This window comes from Xiphophorus hellerii, chromosome 24 (genome assembly GCF_003331165.1).
Source record: "Xiphophorus hellerii strain 12219 chromosome 24, Xiphophorus_hellerii-4.1, whole genome shotgun sequence".
Classification (NCBI taxonomy): Eukaryota; Metazoa; Chordata; class Actinopteri; order Cyprinodontiformes; family Poeciliidae; genus Xiphophorus; species Xiphophorus hellerii.
The window spans coordinates 16113170-16141071 of record NC_045695.1 but is presented as its reverse complement, the minus strand read 5'-3'; the positions used below and the strand labels follow the sequence as shown (position 1 = coordinate 16141071).

General features: G+C 36.8%; 2 long non-coding RNA genes across 2 annotated transcripts; one reads left to right on the top strand and one right to left on the bottom strand.

Moving 5' to 3' along the window:
- Positions 1-318: 318 nt before the first annotated feature.
- Positions 319-2836, top strand: LOC116715737 (uncharacterized). The gene is made up of 2 exons (XR_004338230.1): positions 319-1412; positions 1600-2836. It is a non-coding gene; the product is annotated as an uncharacterized LOC116715737 (long non-coding RNA).
- LOC116715736 (uncharacterized) lies at positions 2209-27902 on the bottom strand. Its single transcript, XR_004338229.1, has 2 exons — positions 26174-27902; positions 2209-3248 (listed from the first exon to the last, which is right to left on the bottom strand). It is a non-coding gene; the product is annotated as an uncharacterized LOC116715736 (long non-coding RNA).

Sequence of the window (27902 nt, the reverse complement as noted above, 5' to 3'; positions counted from 1 at the left end):
TATCGTAATTATACTATTTTCCAGAAAAAAACCCAACATAAATATTCTCCTGACTAAACAGGAAACTCAGCATCTTGGCGAACAAACCAGTTATTTATTTCATCAGGAAACATTAATATTTAATTTATTTAGGATATATAGATGAGTTATCTGTATGTAAATAATACATCTATATATTAAATCAGCTGTCAGTCCATTAGACAGACCATAATAACATTAATATTTATAATGAGAAAGATATAAACGTGATCAACTTAACAGAAATCAGAAACCAGCTGCAGCTCTACAAACTCAGCTCTATATTCAGAGCGGGGAATTTCCGCCCTCTGGTGGCCATAGTGGGAACTACAGTCCTGATAATGCTGCATTATTTACATTTAATATCCACTTAATGTGGAGTTTAGAGAAAAACTAACAGTCTTCCTGAGTCATATTGACAGTTTACTGACTCATATATTATCCTGACATATTTTAATTCACTGTTTGGAGTTATATATATAATAAAAACAGTTTTAAATCATAAAATGAAGCTGCTGTGTTAAACTCTTACAGGTTTTTTCTGATTACTGAATAAAATTCTGCAGTGACTTTTATTTAACGACAGTAATGTAAGCTGACTTGATCTGACTTTATAACATTTAAAATTATAATAAAGATAAACATCCGGTTGAACAATTTCCATGAAGAATGTCTGTAGTTATGATAGTTCACCACCAGAGGGCAGTAAGAACTCAATCAACCATCATAAAACTGATAATCTTTTAACTTTTCACTAAATAGTTTCTAATGACAACAGCTATATTAACTTAATCCTGTGAATAATAATCTATATATTTCATACTTGTATGTTATTAGAGATGGAGATTAATTATTAAAATAATTTAGACACAAAGTGAAAAACAACTACTTAGAAAGTAGCAATTTTTTATTACTCTAGATGAAAATGTAGCTGAAAAAAAAACACAACTTACATTTTATTCTGTAAAACTCCCAGGAATATTAAATGAGGGTAATTTTGAGAATCAAAGTCTCAAAAAGCTACAAATATTAAGAAAAACATATTTATTAGTGATAAGTTTCAACCAGCAGAGATCAGAGTGTAGCATGTAATGTAATTATGTAGCAGAATGAATTTTATTTATTTATTTTATTTTCCTTTATGAATCTTCTCAAAACTAATTTCCTTTGAATTGACATGTCTGTAATATATTATTTCTGTTTTATCTTGCTTTCATTTTTGGTCCCTAGTGTGTAAAAAGCCATCCTCCTCTATGAATATTGGTTTTCCTTTGTTTTTTCATTGTATTTTGTTTTGGTGGGGAAGCTTTCATTTTCTTACGTCCTGTTTGTGCATTATATCCTGTGTGTTCCCGCTGCCCTCCTCAGTTCGCGCCAAGCTGCGCTGGGGAGAGGTAAGTGTACAGAGTTGTCTTTCATTTGAGTATTAAAATATTGAAAACGTTCTAAAAATATGTTGTAAACTCACATATATTCATGTTTAGCGCAGCACTATGCTGGGCATTTGTCTCCCACATTGGTGACACCCATCAAGTTTTCTGTATCAAAGTGGTTATTTTTTTGTTTCTTTTGGTTGATTAGGGTGTTTGTGGAGAATCTGGAGCCCAGGAGCTGCTGTGCTTAAAATGTTCCTGTTTTGAACAGGTATGTGGGTTGTTTCAGATTTTATTCGGATGTTAAATTAATGCATTTAATATATTTCTATGTTATGGTGGAAAATTGTAATTGTAGGGCAGATTATTTCTGTTTAGGTTTTATTTTAATTGCTTTGTATGTCAGAGAATTTTAGTTTTGTTTAATGCATTTCTGTCAGTTCGCGCCAAGCTGCGCTGGGGAGAGGGTGTTATTAAGGAAGAATAATTTATTAAATTAACTTTGGACAAAACGTTTGGCTCTCTCTTCCTTAATCTTCCGGGTCCTCTCAGCGGGCGACGTGCAGCCACAAGGAAACAACAATGCGCGTTGACGTCACAGAATCACAGAGTTTAATTCCATGCAAAGCAATGCATGAATCAACAACAAAGCTGCAGAGGAACAGAGATATGCATTGTTTACCTTATACAAACAAAGACAGACAAGACAAAGACAGACAAAAAACAAAACAAAGACGCGTCTTTGGAGAGAGCCGATGGAAAAAAGCAAAATAGTGGCAGCTCTCTGAATTTTTCTCCTGTACACGAAGTCTTATACTAAAGGTGTGTCTTGTCTCTTTAATATATTCACTTAAGGCATAGCCCTTGTCAGCCAACTGGAAGCTACCTTGGACACTCAGAGAAACTTAGAAACTCCCCCTAATTTACGCCAAAGATCAAAGACCATTTGCTCTCTGGTAAAAACAAAAGAGCCAACAGCTGCGTCCTGACCCCTGTGGTTCTACGGTCATTTTGGGTACAGAGAAGCATGAGATAAGATTTCACACCATCCCAGATGTTGGTTTCTGGCAGGCTTTTGATCTGCTGTGAACAGAACAGGCTTCTCTCCCCCAAGCTCCAGTGATTCTGCCCTGCAGGATATGCTAATTTTATGGCCTCCTGTGCTCTGACAGCACAGCAGGAGTCCCCATTGAGAGATCTGCATTTGGCCCCTGTTGCCTTAATGCTTGGTCATCTGGTTTAGTTTTAAATCCTTAACACAAACCTGTTCAAAATAAAGAAATTTGTTCAAAATAAGAGTGTTGAATATACCTTTTACACATGCCGTAAGATTAACTGTATTAAGCACTAAAAATAATCATTTTTCCTCAACAGTGTTTGTGGAGAATCCGAAGCAACAGCAATGTTCTTGTTTTGAACAGGAATAAAATTATCCTGAATCCTGATTCCGATGTGGTCCTGACTTCCTGTTTCACAACCGTTACAAGAGCATCAAGCTGGATAAAACCACCTAAAGGATAATTAATAAAATTAAAAAGTCAAAAAAGCTTTTCAAAAAATATCTGAGCAATACAGTAAACAGATTATTTAACTTTTATTTGTATTCTTTGGAAGAGACTCGCTCTCTACCGCCCTCTTGTGGTCACACGCTGTACCTACACGCTAAAATCCTTTAAACTAGTTTAATAATAAATTAATGAGTGATTATTAATTTCCTTTGTCCTTTATACCAGTTTAATAATAAATTAATGAGTGATGATCAGTGAACTGAAGGACAGTCGCTGCTGTTCAGCATCAGAGTTTAAATCTGCAGCTGCTGATAATCAGTTTGTGTGTAAAACAAGCTGCTGCTGGAGCCTGTTAGCATCGTTAGCATCGCTAGCTCCGCTCAGAGTCTCTGCGGGCTGTTTTCATCTCTGTGGAGCTGTTTCTAGTTCACACTGACAGATAAAACATTGATTTCATGTTAAAGTAGAAAGAAGATTTAAGAAATAAAACAGCAGAAACACGAAGAAAGCAACAAGGGCTTCATTAGCCGATCAGGAGCGGGAAACTAGCTAACTGCTAACTTAGCCTTCTGCCCCCTAGTGGACTCACTGTGTAACTACAACAACCAGAGTAAAGCTAGAGAGCTGATATGTGAAAAGCACTTCCTTTGGGTTCTTTCAAAGTAAAACATAAGGAACTAAATTCTCCTGTAAATACATTTTAGCTCGTTAGTTTATTAATCTATCAGAAAGCATAAGTGTGTAATTTTCTTAAAATGTGATATAAATTATATAATTGGGCCCTGAAGCAAAATTATCATAATTATTTAGTTTTCCAGAAAAAGTAAACATTTCATTAATATTCTCCTGACTCTAAACCGGAAACGCAGCGAATGTATGTAAATAACACATCTATATATTAAATCAGCTGTCAGTCCTTTAGACAGACCATAATAATATTAATATTTATAATGAGAAAGATATAAACGTGATCAACTTAACAGAAATCAGAAACCAGCTGCAGCTCTACAAACTCACCTCTATATTCAGAGCGGGGAATTTCCACCCTCTGGTGGCCATAGTGGGAACTACAGTCCTGATAATGCTGCATTATTGTTGGGGCCTGCCATGCAAAGCAATGGCAGGAACCTATTACTATTCTCCCAATTCTTTATTTTTCATCCGTAACCGTTAATGCGGCTCATACCGCTGCGTGCACACCTACAAATGAGGTATCAAAACGTGCAGAAAATTCACGCCATTGGAGCTATTACTTTTGGTGGGATTCGGGGTTAACATGGCGACATAATTCGCAAAAAACTACGAAAAAACCCCCATTATAAGTCAATGGGAAAAATCCTAGAAATACCCTATTTTTGAGGATTTTCTGTGTCGTCACGAATTCACGTAGAAATGCCATTCAAATTTCATTTTGTAGATACGTCTGTGATCTCTTCGAAAGTGAAGACGGCTCGTCGATACCAGTTACGGTTTGTCCACAATTTGTCTCCAAGCGACCCAAAGTTTCTCATTTTTCCTAAAATTAGAGTGTCTCTCTGTCTGAGTGCCCCTCTGCTAGAGTGAGAAATGAAGAGATTTTTTGACCCCAAAATAATTTTGAAATCGCCATCACGCCCACAAATATCGCACGATTGGTATCAAAATCGGTCCTCACATTGATACGCATGTCTGCTCCGGTAAAATGTTTTCGAAATTTATCTAGACCGTACGGTTTTCTGTCACGGTGCTTCAGAGCAAAGTCATGCGACAGGATTTTCTAGGCTGTCTCAGGCTCTGTCACTAACACTTCACACCTTGGTGAGAAACTTATTTACCATAGCAACGGAACTCAAGAGGCTATTGGCTGCTGATTAGGACTACAAATACGCATCACTGTAGTTCTATCTATAGTGGAACATTCAGTTGAAACAGATCAGGACTGAACTGGCCTTTAGAACTACTTGCTGCTATGGGCTGTATATAACTGATTTAACTCAGTAACTGTTACACATGGTATTAGTTTGGAACTTTAAAACGAAGCATACTGAAAATTTCAAAATAAAAGCCTTGAATATTTTTACATGACGTAATTGCTCTTTTTGCCTTTATTTGACTTTTTCATGCAAAGCACTGTTATACATGGTATTAGTTTGGCCCTTTGAAATGAAGCTTAACAAAAATTTCAAAATAAAAGCCTTGAATATTTTTACATCATGTAATTGCTCTTTTTGGCTTTATTTGACTTTTTCAGCCAAAGCACTGTTACACATGGTATTAGTTCGGAACTTTAAAATGAAGCATACTGAAAATTTCAAAATAAAAGCCTTGAATATTTTTATATGACGTCATTGCTCTTTTTGGTTTTATTTGACTTTTTCATCCAAAGCACTGTTACACATGGTATTAGTTCGGAACTTTAAAATGAAGCATACTGAAAATTTCAAAATAAAAGCCTTGAGTATTTTTAAATCAGATAATTGCTCTGTTGAGCATTACATAACTGATTTAACCCAATGACTGTTATACATTTAATTAGTTTGGCCCTTTGAAATGAAGTTTAACAAAAATTCCAAAATAAAAGCCTATAATATTTTTACATCATGCAATTGCTCTTTTTGGCTTTATTTGACTTTTTCATCCAAAGCACTGTTACACATGGTATTAGTTTGGCCCTTTGAAATGAAGCATACTGAAAATTTCAAATTAAAAGCCTTGACAATTTCACATCGGGTATTTGCTCTTTTGGGCATTATGTGATTTTTTTATCCAAAGCACTGATAAACATAGGATTAGTTTGGCGCTTTGAAATGAAGCTTAACAAACATTTCAAAATAAAAGCCTTTAATATTTTTACATCAACTACTTGTGTTTTGAGCATTATATAACTATTTTAACCCAATGACTATTACGCATGGGATTAGTTTGGCCCTTTGAAATGAAGTTTAACAAAACTTCCAAAATAAAAGCCTTGACAACATTTTAAATCATACTGAATGGTGCACGTCCACCTTACTTAACGTTCTTGTGATTCTCCACATGCTATAGATTACGTTGCAGCGTTCTTTAGCCTCGATGCCAATTTGTAGCGTGACGACGCCGGGCCCAAACCGACGGGCGCGCCTTGGCAGGCCCCGGCTAAATTTCTTCCGAAATTTTCTAGTTGGGGCCTGCCATGCAAAGCAATGGCAGGAACCTATTACTATTGTCGGAGAGAAGCGTCTCTTTAATTGGGGCCTGCCATGCAAAGCAATGGCAGGAACCTATTACTCTACACCCAACAAGCGTCTCTTTATTATTATAGTTCTTTATTTTTCTTCCGTAACCGTTAATGCGGCTCATACCGCTGGGTGCACACCTACAAATGAGGTATCAAAACGTGCAGAAAATTCACGCCATTGTTGCTATTACTTTTGGTGGGATTTGGGCTTAACGTGGCGACATAATTCGCAAAAAACTACGAAAAAAACCCCATTATAAGTCAATGGGAAAAATCCTGGAAATACCCTATTTTTGAGGATTTTCTGTGTCGTCACTAATTCACGTAGAAATGCCATTCAAATTTCATTTTGTAGATACGTCTGTGATCTCTTCGAAAGTGAAGACGGCTCGTCGATACCAGTTACGGTTTGTCCACAATTTGCCTCTAAGCGACCCAAAGTTTCTCATTTTTTCTAAAGTTAGAGTGCTTTTCTCGCTGATTAGAGTGAGAGATCAAGACAACTTTTTCAACCCAAATCATTTTTGAAATCGCCATCACGCCCACAAATATCGCACGATTAGTATCAAAATCGGTCCTGACATTGATACGCCTGTCTGCTCCGGTAAAATCTTTTCGAAATTTATCTAGATCGTACGGTTTTCTGTCACGGTGCTTCAGAGCAAAGTCATGCGACAGGATTTTCTGAGGCTGTCTGAGGCTCTCTCCCATGTATTTGAATAGAATTTCAGATCTGGGCACAACATTTCTTTCTCTCATCGCTGTAAATGTTCTGAGTGAGGTACAGATATGAATCTCGGGACTATCGCAGAAGACACATTGAACTGTCATACGCTTAAAACGCTTTTCGAATATGTATTACGGTTCCCGACCAGGAAGGATTTGTTTCCAATGCTTTTTGTCAGTAAAACGTGTTTGCTCAAACACACAATTGTGTGTTTGACAGCTCAGAGCTCAGAGCTCACACCCTGCTGAGACCATTATTTGCCATAGCAACGGATCTCAAGAGGCTATTGGCTGCTGGTTTGGACTACAGATACGCATCATTGTAGTTCTATCTATAGTGGAACCCTCAGTTGAAACAGATCAGGACTGAACTGGCCTTTAGAACTATTTGCTGCTATGGGCTGTATATAACTGATTTAACTCAGGAACTGTTACACATGGTATTAGTTTGGAACTTTAAAATGGAGCATAATAATAATTTCAAAATAAAAGCCTTGAATATTTTTACATCATGTAATTGCTGTTTTTGGCTTTGTATGACTTTTTCATCCAAAGCACTGTTACACATGGGATTAGTTCGGAACTTTAAAATGGAGCATAATAATAATTTCAAAATAAAAGCCTTGAAAATTTTTACATGACGTAATTGCTCTTTTTGGCTTTATTTGACTTTTTCATCCAAAGCACTCTTACACATGGTATTAGTTCAGAACTTTAAAATGAAGCATACTGAAAATTTCAAAATAAAAGCCTTGAATATTTTTACATCATGTAATTGCTCTTTTTGGCTTTATTTGACTTTTTCATCCAAAGCACTGTTACACATGGTATTAGTTTGGCCCTTTGAAATGAAGCTTAACAAAAATTTCAAAATAAAAGCCTTGAATATTTTTACATCAACTACTTGCGTTTTCAGCATTATATAACTGATTTAACCCAATGACCATTACACATGGGATTAAAATAGACTGTTTTGCATGAGCAGCAGATAGATCCTCTATTGCACATGTGTCAAACTCAAGGCCCGCGGGCCACATGTGGCCGGCTACGTCATTTTATGTGGCCCTCTCCCCCCTACCACCGTTTTACAGCCCCATTGATTGACTTAAAATAGGTTTTGAGCACGAATTGACTACAAACTACATATCCCATAATGCCTTCCGATTCTTACCAACCAACATTACGGCTTCTCGCCACTAGAGTGCAGCAGAGTCACCTCAAGCTGATTATTAATTTTCCCAGCGAATAAAACTGAAACATCGACAAGCTAAGAAGCTAAAGAGCGAAGTTCCGTGATGTTTCAATCGAGGACTTTTACCGTCTACTGCCCCCTGATTTGATGCCACAGCTTCGACTCCATGCAGCTCGTGTTTTGTCCACGTTTGGAAGCACCTATCTGTGCGAACAGATGTTTTCAATAATGACTTTAAACAAGACCAAGCACAGATCGCGCATTACTGACGAAAACCTACACGCCGTTTTGCGGATTGCCACAGAATAGAACTAAAACCAGACATCGACGAACTGACCAGGGGAAAACGGTGCCAGACATCCGGCCAGAAAACATTGGTAAGCACAAACAAACTACATTTAAATAGAATGAATGTAAAACCAAAACTCAGTATACTGGAATATGCATATAGTTTATTGATTTTGCTTGTGTTTTGTTTATTTACAGAACACAACACAATGAGGATGTGTGTGAGTTGGTGACGGGGTGAAGAGGGATCAGCGTTGTGTTCAAGGACAGGCAACATCACCTCATTGTTTTGTTCTTATGTGAAATGCATGTTCGTTGTGTAATAAATAACGAAAAAGTTTTGTGAATGAAGTTGAGAGTTTATATCAAAACTTGTTTTTTATTATTTGTCTGCTTATCTTCAAAGCAGACAAAGAATAATTTTCCCAGCGAATAAAACTGAAACATCGACAAGCTAACGAGCTAAAGAGCGAAGTTTAGCTGAGCAGTTTCAAAATACTGAGCATATTTTTAAACTGCTCAGTTTAAAGATACTGTAATTTTTAAACTGAGCAGTAATTTTACATCCATGCAAACTCAAATGTAATATTTAAAACTTGAATACATAAAATCAGTTATTTAACAATATGAGGTGTTGTTTAAAAATAAAAAAGATAGCAATTTCTTTTTATTGCAGAGACATTAGATTCTTAAATTTATGGTATTCTTTAAATGTTGTAATTTTGGTTCATTGTAAACTTTACCTGTAAAACGTTTGTAGAAATCTTTAACATAAGGTCAATATATATTTTTAAACTGTAATATGTTGTGTGTGTGTGCGTTATTGAAAATTTATATTTGTGACAATCATTAGGTAAATGCTAATGAACTGCCTTCCTGCAGTTTATGAGCATTGAACTGTTACTAAACAGTTCAATGCAAGGTTCATTAGCGTTAGCATTTTAGCTTCAATAAGCTATTAGCTATTTATTTTACTTTTTAGCAATGTTTAGTATACTGAATGGAGTAAATCAATTATAGAAAATATCCTAGTGATTTCCCACATACTGATGAAAGCAATGACGCTAACATTAGCGTTTCTGCTGATTTTAGCTGATATACTTACTTTATAATACTGAATGGTGCACGTCCGCCTTACTTAACGTTCTTGCGATTCTCCGCGTGCCACTGATTACGTTGCGGCGTTCTTTAGCATCGATGCCGATTTGTAGCGTGACGACGCCGGGCCCAGAGCCACGGGCGCGCCTTGGCAGGCCCCGGCTAAATTTCTTCCGAAATTTTCTAGTTGGGGCCTGCCATGCAAAGCAATGGCAGGAACCTATTACTATTGTCGGAGAGAAGCGTCTCTTTAAGTATTATAATTCTTTATTTTTCTTCCGTAACCGTTAATGCGGCTCATACCGCTTGGTGCACACCTACAAATGAGGTATCAAAACGTGCAGAAAATTCACGCCATTGGAGCTATTACTTGTGGTGGGATTTGGGCTTAACGTGGCGACATAATTCGCAAAAAACTACGAAAAAAACCCCATTATAAGTCAATGGGAAAAATCCTAGAAATACCCTATTTTTGAGGATTTGCTGTGTCGTCACAAATTCACCTAGAAATGCCATTCAAATTTCATTTTGTAGATACGTCTGTGATCTCTTCGAAAGTGAAGACGGCTCGTCGATACCAGTTACGGTTTGTCCACAATTTGCCTCTAAGCGACCCAAAGTTTCTCATTTTTCTTCAAATTAGAGTGACAGCCGATGTAGGTTCAGATCTGGGCACAACATTTCTTTCTCTCATCGCTGTAAATGTTCTGAGTGAGGTACAGATATGAATCTCGGGACTATCGCAGAAGACACATTGAACTGTCATACGCTACAAACGCTTTTCGAATATGTATTACGGTTCCCGAACAGGAAGGATTTGTTTCCAATGCTTCTTTTCAGTAAAATGTGTTTGCTCAAACACACAATTGTGTGTTTGACAGCTCAGAGCTCAGAGCTCACACCTGCTGAGACCATTATTTGCCATAGCAACGGATCTCAAGAGGCTATTGGCTGCTGATTTGTACTACAAATACGCATCGCTGTAGTTCTATCTATCCTCAGTTGAAACAGATCAGGACTGAGAACTGGCCTTTAGAACTACCTGCTGCTATGGGCTGTATATAACTGATTTAACTCAGTAACTGTTACACAGTTTGGAACTTTAAAATTAAGCATACTGAAAATTTCAAAATAAAAGCCTTGAATATTTTACATGACGTAATTGCTCTTTTTGGCCGTATATGACTTTTTCATCCAAAGCAATGTTACACATGGGATTAGTTCGGAACTTTAAAATGGAGCATAATAATAATTTCAAAATAAAAGCCTTGAATATTTTTACATCAGGCAATTGCTGTTTTTGGCTCTATGTGACTTTTTCATCCAAAGCACTGTTACACATGGTATTAGTTTGGAACTTTAAAATTAAGCATACTGAAAATTTCAAAATAAAAGCCTTGAATATTTTTACATGACGTAATTGCTCTTTTTGGCCGTATATGACTTTTTCATCCAAAGCAATGTTACACATGGGATTAGTTCGGAACTTTGAAAATGGAGCATAATAATAATTTCAAAATAAAAGCCTTGAATATTTTTACATCATGTAATTGCTCTTTTTGGCTTTATTTGACTTTTTCATCCAAAGCACTGTTACACATGGTATTAGTTCAGAACTTTAAAATGAAGCGTAATGAAAATTTCAAAATAAAAGCCTTGAATATTTTTAAATCATGTAATTGCTGTTTTTGGCTTTGTATGACTTTTTCATCCAAAGCACTGTTACACATGGGATTAGTTTGGCCCTCTGAAATGAAGCATACTGAAAATTTCAAAATAAAAGCCTTGAATATTTTTACATGACGTAATTGCTCTTTTTGGCTTTATTTGACTTTTTCATCCAAAGCACTGTTACACGTGGTATTAGTTCAGAACTTTAAAATGAAGCATACTGAAAATTTCAAAATAAAAGCCTTGAATATTTTTACATCATGTAATTGCTCTTTTTGGCTTTATTTGACTTTTTCATCCAAAGCACTGTTACACATGGTATTAGTTTGGCCCTTTGAAATGAAGCTTAACAAAAATTTCAAAATAAAAGCCTTGAATATTTTTACATCAACTACTTGCGTTTTCAGCATTATATAACTGATTTAACCCAATGACCATTACACATGGGATTAAAATAGACTGTTTTGCATGAGCAGCAGATAGATCCTCTATTGCACATGTGTCAAACTCAAGGCCCGCGGGCCACATGTGGCCGGCTACGTCATTTTATGTGGCCCTCTCCCCCCTACCACCGTTTTACAGCCCCATTGATTGACTTAAAATAGGTTTTGAGCACGAATTGACTACAAACTACATATCCCATAATGCCTTCCGATTCTTACCAACCAACATTACGGCTTCTCGCCACTAGAGTGCAGCAGAGTCACCTCAAGCTGATTATTAATTTTCCCAGCGAATAAAACTGAAACATCGACAAGCTAAGAAGCTAAAGAGCGAAGTTCCGTGATGTTTCAATCGAGGACTTTTACCGTCTACTGCCCCCTGATTTGATGCCACAGCTTCGACTCCATGCAGCTCGTGTTTTGTCCACGTTTGGAAGCACCTATCTGTGCGAACAGATGTTTTCAATAATGACTTTAAACAAGACCAAGCACAGATCGCGCATTACTGACGAAAACCTACACGCCGTTTTGCGGATTGCCACAGAATAGAACTAAAACCAGACATCGACGAACTGACCAGGGGAAAACGGTGCCAGACATCCGGCCAGAAAACATTGGTAAGCACAAACAAACTACATTTAAATAGAATGAATGTAAAACCAAAACTCAGTATACTGGAATATGCATATAGTTTATTGATTTTGCTTGTGTTTTGTTTATTTACAGAACACAACACAATGAGGATGTGTGTGAGTTGGTGACGGGGTGAAGAGGGATCAGCGTTGTGTTCAAGGACAGGCAACATCACCTCATTGTTTTGTTCTTATGTGAAATGCATGTTCGTTGTGTAATAAATAACGAAAAAGTTTTGTGAATGAAGTTGAGAGTTTATATCAAAACTTGTTTTTTATTATTTGTCTGCTTATCTTCAAAGCAGACAAAGAATAATTTTCCCAGCGAATAAAACTGAAACATCGACAAGCTAACGAGCTAAAGAGCGAAGTTTAGCTGAGCAGTTTCAAAATACTGAGCATATTTTTAAACTGCTCAGTTTAAAGATACTGTAATTTTTAAACTGAGCAGTAATTTTACATCCATGCAAACTCAAATGTAATATTTAAAACTTGAATACATAAAATCAGTTATTTAACAATATGAGGTGTTGTTTAAAAATAAAAAAGATAGCAATTTCTTTTTATTGCAGAGACATTAGATTCTTAAATTTATGGTATTCTTTAAATGTTGTAATTTTGGTTCATTGTAAACTTTACCTGTAAAACGTTTGTAGAAATCTTTAACATAAGGTCAATATATATTTTTAAACTGTAATATGTTGTGTGTGTGTGCGTTATTGAAAATTTATATTTGTGACAATCATTAGGTAAATGCTAATGAACTGCCTTCCTGCAGTTTATGAGCATTGAACTGTTACTAAACAGTTCAATGCAAGGTTCATTAGCGTTAGCATTTTAGCTTCAATAAGCTATTAGCTATTTATTTTACTTTTTAGCAATGTTTAGTATACTGAATGGAGTAAATCAATTATAGAAAATATCCTAGTGATTTCCCACATACTGATGAAAGCAATGACGCTAACATTAGCGTTTCTGCTGATTTTAGCTGATATACTTACTTTATAATACTGAATGGTGCACGTCCGCCTTACTTAACGTTCTTGCGATTCTCCGCGTGCCACTGATTACGTTGCGGCGTTCTTTAGCATCGATGCCGATTTGTAGCGTGACGACGCCGGGCCCAGAGCCACGGGCGCGCCTTGGCAGGCCCCGGCTAAATTTCTTCCGAAATTTTCTAGTTGGGGCCTGCCATGCAAAGCAATGGCAGGAACCTATTACTATTGTCGGAGAGAAGCGTCTCTTTAAGTATTATAATTCTTTATTTTTCTTCCGTAACCGTTAATGCGGCTCATACCGCTTGGTGCACACCTACAAATGAGGTATCAAAACGTGCAGAAAATTCACGCCATTGGAGCTATTACTTGTGGTGGGATTTGGGCTTAACGTGGCGACATAATTCGCAAAAAACTACGAAAAAAACCCCATTATAAGTCAATGGGAAAAATCCTAGAAATACCCTATTTTTGAGGATTTGCTGTGTCGTCACAAATTCACCTAGAAATGCCATTCAAATTTCATTTTGTAGATACGTCTGTGATCTCTTCGAAAGTGAAGACGGCTCGTCGATACCAGTTACGGTTTGTCCACAATTTGCCTCTAAGCGACCCAAAGTTTCTCATTTTTCTTCAAATTAGAGTGACAGCCGATGTAGGTTCAGATCTGGGCACAACATTTCTTTCTCTCATCGCTGTAAATGTTCTGAGTGAGGTACAGATATGAATCTCGGGACTATCGCAGAAGACACATTGAACTGTCATACGCTACAAACGCTTTTCGAATATGTATTACGGTTCCCGAACAGGAAGGATTTGTTTCCAATGCTTCTTTTCAGTAAAATGTGTTTGCTCAAACACACAATTGTGTGTTTGACAGCTCAGAGCTCAGAGCTCACACCTGCTGAGACCATTATTTGCCATAGCAACGGATCTCAAGAGGCTATTGGCTGCTGATTTGTACTACAAATACGCATCGCTGTAGTTCTATCTATCCTCAGTTGAAACAGATCAGGACTGAGAACTGGCCTTTAGAACTACCTGCTGCTATGGGCTGTATATAACTGATTTAACTCAGTAACTGTTACACAGTTTGGAACTTTAAAATTAAGCATACTGAAAATTTCAAAATAAAAGCCTTGAATATTTTACATGACGTAATTGCTCTTTTTGGCCGTATATGACTTTTTCATCCAAAGCAATGTTACACATGGGATTAGTTCGGAACTTTAAAATGGAGCATAATAATAATTTCAAAATAAAAGCCTTGAATATTTTTACATCAGGCAATTGCTGTTTTTGGCTCTATGTGACTTTTTCATCCAAAGCACTGTTACACATGGTATTAGTTTGGAACTTTAAAATTAAGCATACTGAAAATTTCAAAATAAAAGCCTTGAATATTTTTACATGACGTAATTGCTCTTTTTGGCCGTATATGACTTTTTCATCCAAAGCAATGTTACACATGGGATTAGTTCGGAACTTTGAAAATGGAGCATAATAATAATTTCAAAATAAAAGCCTTGAATATTTTTACATCATGTAATTGCTCTTTTTGGCTTTATTTGACTTTTTCATCCAAAGCACTGTTACACATGGTATTAGTTCAGAACTTTAAAATGAAGCGTAATGAAAATTTCAAAATAAAAGCCTTGAATATTTTTAAATCATGTAATTGCTGTTTTTGGCTTTGTATGACTTTTTCATCCAAAGCACTGTTACACATGGGATTAGTTTGGCCCTCTGAAATGAAGCATACTGAAAATTTCAAAATAAAAGCCTTGAATATTTTTACATGACGTAATTGCTCTTTTTGGCTTTATTTGACTTTTTCATCCAAAGCACTGTTACACGTGGTATTAGTTCAGAACTTTAAAATGAAGCATACTGAAAATTTCAAAATAAAAGCCTTGAATATTTTTACATCATGTAATTGCTCTTTTTGGCTTTATTTGACTTTTTCATCCAAAGCACTGTTACACATGGTATTAGTTTGGCCCTTTGAAATGAAGCATACTGAAAATTCCAAAATAAAAGCCTTGAATATTTTTTACATGAAGTAATTGCTCTTTTTGGTTTTATTTGACTTTTTCATCCAAAGCACTGTTACACGTGGTATTAGTTTGGCCCTTTGAAATGAAGCATACTGAAAATTTCAAAATAAAAGCCTTGAATATTTTTACATGACGTAATTGCTCTTTTTGGCTTTATTTGACTTTTTCATCCAAAGCACTGTTACACATGGTATTAGTTTGGCCCTTTGAAATGAAGCATACTGAAAATTTCAAAATAAAAGCCTTGAATATTTTTACATCAGCCACTTGTGTTTTGAGCATTATATAACTATTTTAACCCAAGGACTATTACGCTTGGGATTAGTTTGGCCCTTTGAAATGAAGTTTAACAAAACTTCCAAAATAAAAGCCTCGACAACATTTTAAATCGTACCGAACGGTGCACGTCCGCCTCGCTTAACGTTCTTGCGGTTCTCCACGTGCCACTGATCACGTCGCGGCGTTCTTTGGCGTCGACGCCGATTTGCGGCGCGACGACGCCGGGCCCATGCCCGACGGGCGCGCCTTGGCAGGCCCCGGCTAAATTTCTTCAGAAATTTTGTTTTTCTAGTTATAGTTCTTTATTTTTCTTCCGTAACCGTTAATGCGGCTCATACCGCTGGGTGCACACCTACAAATGAGGTATCAAAACGTGCAGAAAATTCACGCCATTGTTGCTATTACTTTTGGTGGGATTTGGGCTTAACGTGGCGACATAATTCGCAAAAAACTACGAAAAAAACCCCATTATAAGTCAATGGGAAAAATCCTGGAAATACCCTATTTTTGAGGATTTTCTGTGTCGTCACTAATTCACGTAGAAATGCCATTCAAATTTCATTTTGTAGATACGTCTGTGATCTCTTCGAAAGTGAAGACGGCTCGTCGATAACAGTTACGGTTTGTCCACAATTTGCCTCTAAGCGACCCAAAGTTTCTCATTTTTCCTAAAGTTAGAGTGCTTCTCTCGCTGATTAGAGTGAGAGATCAAGACAACTTTTTCAACCCAAATCATTTTTGAAATCGCCATCACGCCCACAAATATCGCACGATTAGTATCAAAATCGGTCCTGACATTGATACGCCTGTCTGCTCCGGTAAAATCTTTTCGAAATTTATCTAGATCGTACGGTTTTCTGTCACGGTGCTTCAGAGCAAAGTCATGCGACAGGATTTTCTGAGGCTGTCTGAGGCTCTCTCCCATGTATTTGAATAGAATTTCAGATCTGGGCACAACATTTCTTTCTCTCATCGCTGTAAATGTTCTGAGTGAGGTACAGATATGAATCTCGGGACTATCGCAGAAGACACATTGAACTGTCATACGCTTAAAACGCTTTTCGAATATGTATTACGGTTCCCGAACAAGAAGGATTTGTTTCCAATGCTTTTTTGTCAGTAAAACGTGTTTGCTCAAACACACAATTGTGTGTTTGAGAGCTCAGAGCTCAGAGCTCACACCTGCTGAGACCATTATTTGCCATAGCAACGGATCTCAAGAGGCTATTGGCTGCTGGTTTGGACTACAAATACGCATCATTGTAGTTCTATCTATCCTCAGTTGAAACAGATCAGGACTGAGAACTGGCCTTTAGAACTACTTGCTGCTATGGGCTGTATATAACTGATTTAACTCAGTAACTGTTACACATGGGATTAGTTTGGAACTTTAAAATTAAGCATATTGAAAATTTCAAAATAAAAGCCCTGAATATTTTTACATGACGTAATTGCTCTTTTTGGCTTTATTTGACTTTTCCATCCAAAGCACTGTTACACATGGGATTAGTTCGGAACTTTAAAATGGAGCATAATAATAATTTCAAAATAAAAGCCTTGAATATTTTTACATCATGTAATTGCTCTTTTTGGCCGTATATGACTTTTTCATCCAAAGCAATGTTACACATGGGATTAGTTCGGAACTTTAAAATGGAGCATAATAATAATTTCAAAATAAAAGCCTTGAATGTTGTTACATCAGGTAATTGCTGTTTTTGGCTTTATGTGACTTTTTCATCCAAAGCAATGTTACACGTGGTATTAGTTCGGAACTTTAAAATGGAGCATAATAATAATTTCAAAATAAAAGCCTTGAATATTTTTACATCAACTACTTGCGTTTTCAGCATTATATAACTGATTTAACCCAATGACTATTACACATGGGATTAAAATAGACTGTTTTGCATGAGCAGCAGATAGATCCTCTATTGCACATGTGTCAAACTCAAGGCCCGCGGGCCACATGTGGCCGGCTACGTCATTTTATGTGGCCCTCTCCCCCCTACCACCGTTTTACAGCCCCATTGATTGACTTAAAATAGGTTTTGAGCACGAATTGACTACAAACTACATATCCCATAATGCCTTCCGATTCTTACCAACCAACATTACGGCTTCTCGCCACTAGAGTGCAGCAGAGTCACCTCAAGCTGATTATTAATTTTCCCAGCGAATAAAACTGAAACATCGACAAGCTAACAAGCTAAAGAGCGAAGTCCCGTGATGTTTCAATCGAGGACTTTTACCGTCTACTGCCCCCTGATTTGATGCCACAGCTTCGACTCCATGCAGCTCGTGTTTTGTCCACGTTTGGAAGCACCTATCTGTGCGAAGAGATGTTTTCAATAATGACTTTAAACAAGACCAAGCACAGATCGCGCATTACTGACGAAAACCTACACGCCGTTTTGCGGATTGCCACAGAATAGAACTAAAACCAGACATCGACGAACTGACCAGGGGAAACATTGGTAAGCACAAACAAACTAAATTTAAATAGAATGAATGTAAAACCAAAACTCAGTATACTGGAATATGCATATAGTTTATTGATTTTGCTTGTGTTTTGTTTATTTACAGAACACAACACAATGAGGATGTGTGTGAGTTGGTGACAGGGTGAAGAGGGATCAGCGTTGTGTTCAAGGACAGTTCGTTGCGTAATAAATAACGAAAAAGTTTTGTGAATGAAGTTGAGAGTTAATATCAAAACTTGTTTTTTATTATTTGTCTGCTTATCTTCAAAGCAGACAAAGAATAATTTTCCCAGCGAATAAAACTGAAACATCGACAAGCTAACGAGCTAAAGAGCGAAGTTTAGCTGAGCAGTTTAAAAATACTGAGCATATTTTTAAACTGCTCAGTTTAAAAATACTGTAATTTTTAAACTGAGCAGTAATTTTACATCCATGCAAACTCAAATGTAATATTTAAAACTTGAATACATAAAATCAGTTATTTAACAATATGAGGTGTTGTTTAAAAATAAAAAAGATAGCAATTTCTTTTTATTGCAGAGACATTAGATTCTTAAATTTATGGTATTCTTTAAATGTTGTAATTTTGGTTCATTGTAAACTTTACCTGTAAAAAGTTTGTAGAAATCTTTAACATAAGGTCAATATATATTTTTAAACTGTAATATGTTGTGTGTGTGTGCGTTATTGAAAATTTATATTTGTGACAATCATTAGGTAAATGCTAATGAACTGCCTTCCTGCAGTTTATGAGCATTGAACTGTTACTAAACAGTTCAATGCAAGGTTCATTAGCGTTAGCATTTTAGCTTCAATAAGCTATTAGCTATTTATTTTACTTTTTAGCAATGTTTAGTATACTGAATGGAGTAAATCAATTACAGAAAATATCCTAGTGATTTCCCACATACTGATGAAAGCAATGACGCTAACATTAGCGTTTCTGCTGATTTTAGCTGATATACTTACTTTATAATACTGAACGGTGCACGTCCGCCTCGCTTGACGTTCTTGCGATTCTCCGCGTGCCACTGATTACGTTGCGGCGTTCTTTAGCGTCGACGCCGATTTGTGGCGTGACGACGCCGGGCCCATGCCCGACGGGCGCGCCTTGGCAGGCCCCGGCTAAATTTCTTCCGAAATTTTCTAGTATTCTTTATTTTTCTTCCGTAACCGTTAATGCGGCTCATACCGCTGGGTGCACACCTACAAATGAGGTATCAAAACGTGCAGAAAATTCACGCCATTGGAGCTATTATTTTTGGTGGGATTTGGGGTTAACGTGGCGACATAATTCGCAAAAAACTGCGAAAAAAACCCCATTATAAGTCAATGGGAAAAATCCTAGAAATACCCTATTTTTGAGGATTTTCTGTGTCGTCACAAATTCACCTAGAAATGCCATTCAAATTTCATTTTGTAGATACGTCTGTGATCTCTTCGAAAGTGAAGACGGCTCGTCGATACCAGTTACGGTTTGTCCACAATTTGTCTCTAAGCGACCCAAACTTTCTCCTTTATCCTAAAATTAGAGTGAGAGCCCATCTCGGCTTGAGTGAGAAATGAACAGGTTTTTTGAGCCCAAAATAATTTTGAAATCGCCATCACGCCCACAAATATCGCACGATTAGTATCAAAATCGGTCCTGACATTGATACGCCTGTCTGCTCCGGTAAAATGTTTTCGAAATTTATCTAGACCGTACGGTTTTCTGTCACGGTGCTTCAGAGCAAAGTCATGCGACAGGATTTTCTGAGGCTGTCTCAGGCTCTCTCCCATGTATTTGAATAGAATTTCAGATCTGGGCACAACATTTCTTTCTCTCATCGCTGTAAATGTTCTGACTGAGGTACAGATATGAATCTCGGGACTATCGCAGAAGACACATTGACCTCTCATACGCTTCAAACGCTTTTCGAATATGTATTACGGTTCCCGAACAGGAAGGATTTGTTTCCAATGCTTTTTTTCAGTAAAACGTGTTGGCTCAAACACACAATTGTGTGTTTGAGCATGTATGACTCTCAGCTCACACCTGCTGAGACCATTATTTACCATAGCAACGGAACTCAAGAGGCTATTGGCTGGTGGTTAGGACTACAAATACGCATCACTGTAGTTCTATATATAGTGGAATACTCAGTTGAAACAGAGGTTGACTGAACTGGCCTTTAGAACTAATTGCTGCTATGGGCTGTATATAACGGATTTAACTCAGTAACTGTTACACATGGGATTAGTTTTGAACTTAAAATTAAGCATATTGAAAATTTCACAATAAAAGCCCTGAATATTTTTACATGACGTAATTGCTCTTTTTGGCTTTATTTGACTTTTTCATCCAAAGCACTCTTACACGTGGTATTAGTTCAGAACTTTAAAATTAAGCATACTGAAAATTTCAAAATAAAAGCCTTGAATATTTTTACATCAGGTAATTGCTCTTTTTGGCTTTATTTGACTTTTTCATCCAAAGCACTGTTACACATGGTATTAGTTTGGCCCTTTGAAATGAAGCTTAACAAAAATTTCAAAATAAAAGCCTTGAATATTTTTACATCATGTAATTGCTCTTTTTGGCTTTATTTGACTTTTTCATCCAAAGCACTGTTACACATGGTATTAGTTTGGCCCTTTGAAATGAAGCATACTGAAAATTTCAAAATAAAAGCCTTGAATATTTTTACATGACGTAATTGCTCTTTTTGGCTTTATATGACTTTTTCATCCAAAGCACTGTTACACATGGTATTAGTTTGGCCCTTTGAAATGAAGCATACTGAAAATTTCAAAATAAAAGCCTTGAATATTTTTACATCATGTAATTGCTCTTTTTGGCTTTATTTGACTTTTTCATCCAAAGCACTGTTACACATGGTATTAGTTTGGCCCTTTGAAATGAAGCATACTGAAAATTTCAAAATAAAAGCCTTGAATATTTTTACATCATGTAATTGCTCTTTTTGGCTTTATTTGACTTTTTCATCCAAAGCACTGTTACACATGGTATTAGTTTGGCCCTTTGAAATGAAGCATACTGAAAATTTCAAAATAAAAGCCTTGAATATTTTTACATGACGTAATTGCTCTTTTTGGCTTTATTTGACTTTTTCATCCAAAGCACTCTTACACGTGGTATTAGTTCAGAACTTTAAAATGAAGCATGCTGAAAATTTCAAAATAAAAGCCTTGAATATTTTTACATCATGTAATTGCTGTTTTTGGCTTTGTATGACTTTTTCATCCAAAGCACTGTTACACATGGGATTAGTTCGGAACTTTAAAATGGAGCATAATAATAATTTCAAAATAAAAGCCTTGAATATTTTTACATCATGTAATTGCTCTTTTTGGCCGTATATGACTTTTTCATCCAAAGCACTGTTACACATGGGATTAGTTCGGAACTTTAAAATGGAGCATAATAATAATTTCAAAATAAAAGCCTTGAATATTTTTAAATCAGATAATTGCTCTGTTGAGCATTATATAACTGATTTAACCCAATGACTATTACGCATGGGATTAGTTTGGCCCTTTGAAATGAAGTTTAACAAAACTTCCAAAATAAAAGCCTTGACAAAAATTTTAAATCATACTGAATGGTGCACGTCCGCCTTACTTAACGTTCTTGTGGTTCTCCGCGTGCCATTGATTACGTTGCGGCGTTCTTTAGCGTCGATGCCAATTTGTAGCGTGACGACGCCGGGCGCAAACCCAACGGGCGCGCCTTGGCAGGCCCCGGCTAAATTTCTTCAGAAATTTTGTTTTTCTAGTTGGGGCCTGCCATGCAAAGCAATGGCAGGAACCTATTGCTATTGTCGGAGAAAGTGTTTCTTTATTCTTTATTTTTCTTCCGTAACCGTTAATGCGGCTCATACCGCTGGGTGCACACCTACAAATGAGGTATCAAAACGTGCAGAAAATTCACGCCATTCCAGCTATTACTTCTGGTGGGATTTGGGCTTAACGTGGCGACATAATTCGCAAAAAACTACGAAAAAAACCCCATTATAAGTCAATGGGAAAAATCCTAGAAATACCCTATTTTTGAGGATTTTCTGTGTCGTCACAAATTCACCTAGAAATGCCATTCAAATTTCATTTTGTAGATACGTCTGTGATCTCTTCGAAAGTGAAGACGGCTCGTCGATACCAGTTACGGTTTGTCCACAATTTGCCTCTAAGCGACCCAAAGTTTCTCATTTTTTCTAAAATTAGAGTGACAGCCCATCTCGGCTAGAGTGAGAAATGAAGAGGTTTTTTGAGCCCAAAATAATTTTGAAATCGCCATCACGGCCACAAATATCGCACGATTTGTATCAAAATCGGTCCTGACATTGATACGCCTGTCTGCTCCGGTAAAATGTTTTCGAAATTTATCTAGACCGTACGGTTTTCTGTCACGGTGCTTCAGAGCAAAGTCATGCGACAGGATTTTCTGAGGCTCTCAGGCTGTTTCACTAACACTTCACACCTTGGTGTGAAACTTATTTAACATAGCAACGGATCTCAAGAGGCTATTGGCTGCTGATTTGGACTACAAATACGCATCATTGTAGTTCTATCTATCCTCAGTTGAAACAGATCAGGACTGAGAACTGGCCTTTAGAACTACCCGCTGCTATGGGCTGTATATAACTGATTTAACTCAGTAACTGTTACACATGGGATTAGTTCGGAACTTTAAAATGGAGCATAATAATAATTTCAAAATAAAAGCCTTGAATATTTTTACATCATGTAATTGCTGTTTTTGGCTTTGTATGACTTTTTCATCCAAAGCACTGTTACACATGGGATTAGTTCGGAACTTTAAAATGGAGCATAACAATAATTTCAAAATAAAAGCCTTGAATATTTTTACATCATGTAATTGCTGTTTTTGGCTTTGTATGACTTTTTCATCCAAAGCACTGTTACACATGGGATTAGTTCGGAACTTTAAAATGGAGCATAACAATAATTTCAAAATAAAAGCCTTGAATATTTTTACATCAGGTAATTGCTGTTTTTGGCCGTATATGACTTTTTCATCCAAAGCACTGTTACACATGGGATTAGTTCGGAACTTTCAAATGGAGCATAATAATAATTTCAAAATAAAAGCCTTGAATATTTTTACATCAGGTAATTGCGCTTTTTGGCTTTATGTGACTTTTTTATCCAAAGCACTGTTACACAATGGAATAGTTTGGCCCTCTGAAATGAAGCATACTGCAAATTTCAAAATAAAAGCCTTGAATATTTTTAAATCAGATAATTGCTCTGTTGAGCATTATATAACTGATTTAACCCAATGACTATTACGCATGGGATTAGTTTGGCCCTTTGAAATGAAGTTTAACAAAACTTCCAAAATAAAAGCCTTGACAAAAATTTTAAATCATACTGAATGGTGCACGTCCGCCTTACTTTATGTTCTTGCGATTCTCCGCGTGCCACTGATTACGTTGCGGCGTTCTTTAGCGTCGATGCCAATTTGTAGCGTGACGACGCCGGGCCCATACCCCACGGGCGCGCCTTGGCAGGCCCCGGCTAAATTTCTTCAGAAATTTTGTTTTTCTAGTTCTTTATTTTTCTTCCGTAACTGTTAATGCGGCTCATACCGCTGCGTGCACACCTACAAATGAGGTATCAAAACGTGCAGAAAATTCACGCCATTGGAGCTATTACTTTTGGTGGGATTTGGGCTTAACGTGGCGACATAATTCGCTAAAAACTACGAAAAAAAACCCATTATAAGTCAATGGGAAAAATCTTAGAAATACCCTATTTTTGAGGATTTTCTGTGTCGTCACGAATTCACGTAGAAATGCCATTCAAATTTCATTTTGTAGATACGTCTGTGATCTCTTCGAAAGTGAAGACGGCTCGTCGATACCAGTTACGGTTTGTCCACAATTTGTCTCTAAGCGACCCAAAGTTTCTCATTTTTCCGAAAATTAGAGTGAGAGCCAGGGCCTTTAGATCTCGGCTAGAGTGAGAAATGAAGAGATTTTTTGACCCCAAAATAATTTTGAAATCGCCATCACGCCCACAAATATCGCACGATTGGTATCAAAATCGGTCCTCACATTGATACGCATGTCTGCTCCGGTAAAATGTTTTCGAAATTTCTCTAGATCGTACGGTTTTCTGTCACGGTGCTTCAGAGCAAAGTCATGCGACAGGATTTTCTAGGCTGTCTCAGGCTCTGTCACTAACAGTTCACACCTTGGTGAGAAACTTATTTACCATAGCAACGGAACTCAAGAGGCTATTGGCTGCTGATTAGGACTACAAATACGCATCACTGTAGTTCTATCTATAGTGGAACCCTCAGTTGAAACAGATCAGGACTGAACTGGCCTTTAGAACTACTTGCTGCTATGGGCTGTATATAACTGATTTAACTCAGTAACTGTTACACATGGGATTAGTTCGGAACTTTAAAATTAAGCATAATAATAATTTCAAAATAAAAGCCTTGAATATTTTTACATCAGGTAATTGCTCTGTTGAGCATTACATAACTGATTTAACCCAATGACTGTTATACATGGGATTAGTTTGGACCTTTGAAATGAAGCTTAACTAAAAATTTCAAAATAAAAGCCTTGAATATTTTTACATCATGTAATTGCTCTTTTTGGCTTTATTTGACTTTTTCAGCCAAAGCAATGTTACACATGGTATTAGTTTGGCCCTTTGAAATGAAGTTTCACAAAAATTCCAAAATAAAAGCCTTGACAAATTTTACATCATACTGAATGGTGCACGTCCACCTTACTTAATGTTCTTGTGATTCTCCACATGCTATTGATTACGTTGCAGCGTTCTTTAGCATCGATGCTAATTTCTAGCATGACAACGCCGGGCCCAAACCGACGGGCACGGTTTGGCAGGCCCCGGTTAAATTTCTTCAGAAATTTTCTAGTTGGGGCCTGCCATGCAAAGCAATGGGAGGAACCTATTACTCTACACCCAACAAGCGTCTCTTTAATATTATTGGGGCCTGCCATGCAAAGCAATGGCAGGAACCTATTGCTATTCTCCCAAGAAAAGTTTCTTTATTATTGGGGCCTGCCCATAGCAATGCATAAGGAGAGCAGTACTGACTTGCGAAATAAAAGCCTTGAGAAATCTTACATTAGGTAATTGCTCTTTTGAGCAATAAATAACTGATTTAACCCAATGACTATTAGACATGCGATTAGTTTGGACCTTTGAAATGAAGCTTAACAAAAATTTCAAAATAAAAGCCTCAACATGCCCCTGAGGTTAGTGCACCGCCGCAGGCGGTGCAATAATATTATTCTGCATTATCCTTTTCTCCCAGGTTAGGGAACTGCCTTGCGCAGCAAGGCAGTTCATTAGCATTAGCATTTTAGCTTAAATAAGCTATTAGCTATTTATTTGACTTTTTAGCCATGTTTAGTATACTGAATGGAGTAAGTCCATTATAGAAAACATCCTAGAGATGTCCCACATGCTACTGACAGCAATCACGCTAACATTAGCATTTTTGCTAATTTTGGCTGATGCACTTACTTTATCATACTGAATGGTGCAAGTCCATGTTAGTCAACAATCTTGTCAATCTCCTCATACTATTGCAGCTTTCTCTAGCATTGATGCTAATTTCTAGCATCAGAACGCTGGGTCCAAACCGACGGGCACGCTTTGGCAGGCCCCGGTTAAATTTCTTCAGGAATTTTCTAGTTTCCTTTGTCCTTCATACTAGTTTCATAATAAATTAATGAGTGATTATTAATTTCCTTTGTCCTTTATACTAGTTTCATAATAAATTAATGAGTGATTATTAATTTCCTTTGTCCTTTATACTAGTTTAATAATAAATTAATCAGTGATTATTAATTTCCTTTGTCCTTTATACTAGTTTAATAATAAATTAATGAGTGATTATTAATTTCCTTTGTCCTTTATACTAGTTTAATAATAAATTAATGAGTGATTATTAATTTCCTTTGTCCTTTATACCAGTTTAATAATAAATTAATGAGCGATTATTAATTTCCTTTGTCCTTTATAGTAGTTTAATAATAAATTAATGAGTGATTATTAATTTCCTTTGTCCTATATACTAGTTTAATAATAAATGAATGAGTGATGATCAGTGAACTGAAGGACAGTCGCTGCTGTTCAGCATCAGAGTTTAAATCTGCAGCTGCTGATAATCAGTTTGTGTGTAAAACAAGCTGCTGCTGGAACCTGTTAGCATCGTTAGCATCGTTAGGGTTCCCTCGGGTATGAAATATCTGGGTGTACGACTTCGTTCGAATCTAAAGGAAATAATGCTACTGAATATGGAACCGCTTCTTCAGAAAATAAAAACTAATCTTAATAAATGGAGCTCTCTTTATGGGGAAAGGTGAATGAAATAAAAATGGTGATAGCCCCATTGTTAAGTTATGTGTCCATGATGGTGCCTGTTGACATCCCATCATAGGTATACAAACAGTACGAGACTTTTGTTAAGGACTTTCTTTGGGACAAGAAGAAACCCAGAATTAGCATTAAGAAAATGTGGTGTGTAGGGAACATAAGGGGCGTGGCTCTCCCTAATGTAAGGCTATATAATCTCACCTTTGAAATGTCTAGGTGGTTCAAATATTTTGTAAAGGGAGAAACAAAGCTGAGTTGGATGAATATTGAAGAAGAATTAGTGAATCCTTTCAGACCAATAGATGTTTTTTCTCATGGTAAAATGCATAATAGACATCCTCTCCCCACAAATCCAGTATTGGCACATTCTAAATTAGTATGGAAGGAGATGCATAAAATATGTAGGATGTCGCATTTTAAACAGTTGTACTCTTCATTGTGGTTTAATCCATCCATCTGTATTGGAAGGAAAACTGTTTACTGGGAACAATGGCTTGTGAAGGGAATACGCACTGTGGATGATTTGTATACAGACGGGTTTTTATGTCTTTTTCAGATCTCATGCTGAAATATAACTTAAAAAAAGAAAGTTTCTGGAGATATCTACAAATTAGAGACTGTATTATTAAAGACAATTTCACACATAAGGATAATCCAATACAGGAACTTATGGGCTCAAGTAAAATCAAATATAAGGCATCCACATTTTATAAATTATTTAACAGCATGCAAAAGGATATATGTAAAAGTCTGGGGATTGTCTGGCAGAGGGACCTTGGCTACGTTTTTGGTGATGAAGAATGGTTGAATGTACTTTCAAATAATGGGAAATATATTAAAGAATCGATAGGGAAATTTACGCACTATAAGATAGTACATAGATTTTATTTCACCCCATCCAGGCTCCATAGAATGGGCCTGCTCGCCAATAACCTATGCTGGAAATGCAAAACGGAACCAGGAACTTTTATACATGCGATGTGGGGATGTAAATGCATCTCCCCATTCTGGAAAACAGTATTACAACACATTGGAAAGTGGATAGGTGTGGGGATACCCATGTCACCAGACTTATTAGTGATTAGTGATGCCTAATATGTCAAAACACCAAAGCACCGTGGTGCAGGTGGGGACGGTCACGGCTGCCAGAATAATCCTCAGAATATGGAAATCTGCAACTGTTCCGAATATTAAAAACTGGTTGGAGTTGATGTTGGAAATAGTGTCATATGAACAAATGCTGGCTAAGCTAAATAATGACATAGAAAACTTCACGAAATCCTGGAATGGTTTCTTCTCCTGCAATATTGGGACGAGTAAATTCCTTTGATGAACTGCTGCTTTGGAAAGTACTGACGAGTTATTACTTCTGTTTACTGTGGTTGTTTCTGCTAACATCGAGGATATTTGTATATGTCAATTTTTTGAGTGGAATTTTTATTGATTAGATATGCGCTGACCTGGAGGTTTTGTTTTGTTTGGCTCTGTTCTATTTGTGGTTTTTATTTCTTGGTGGTTAGTGTTCTAAAATAATAAAAACTTTAATAACAAAAAA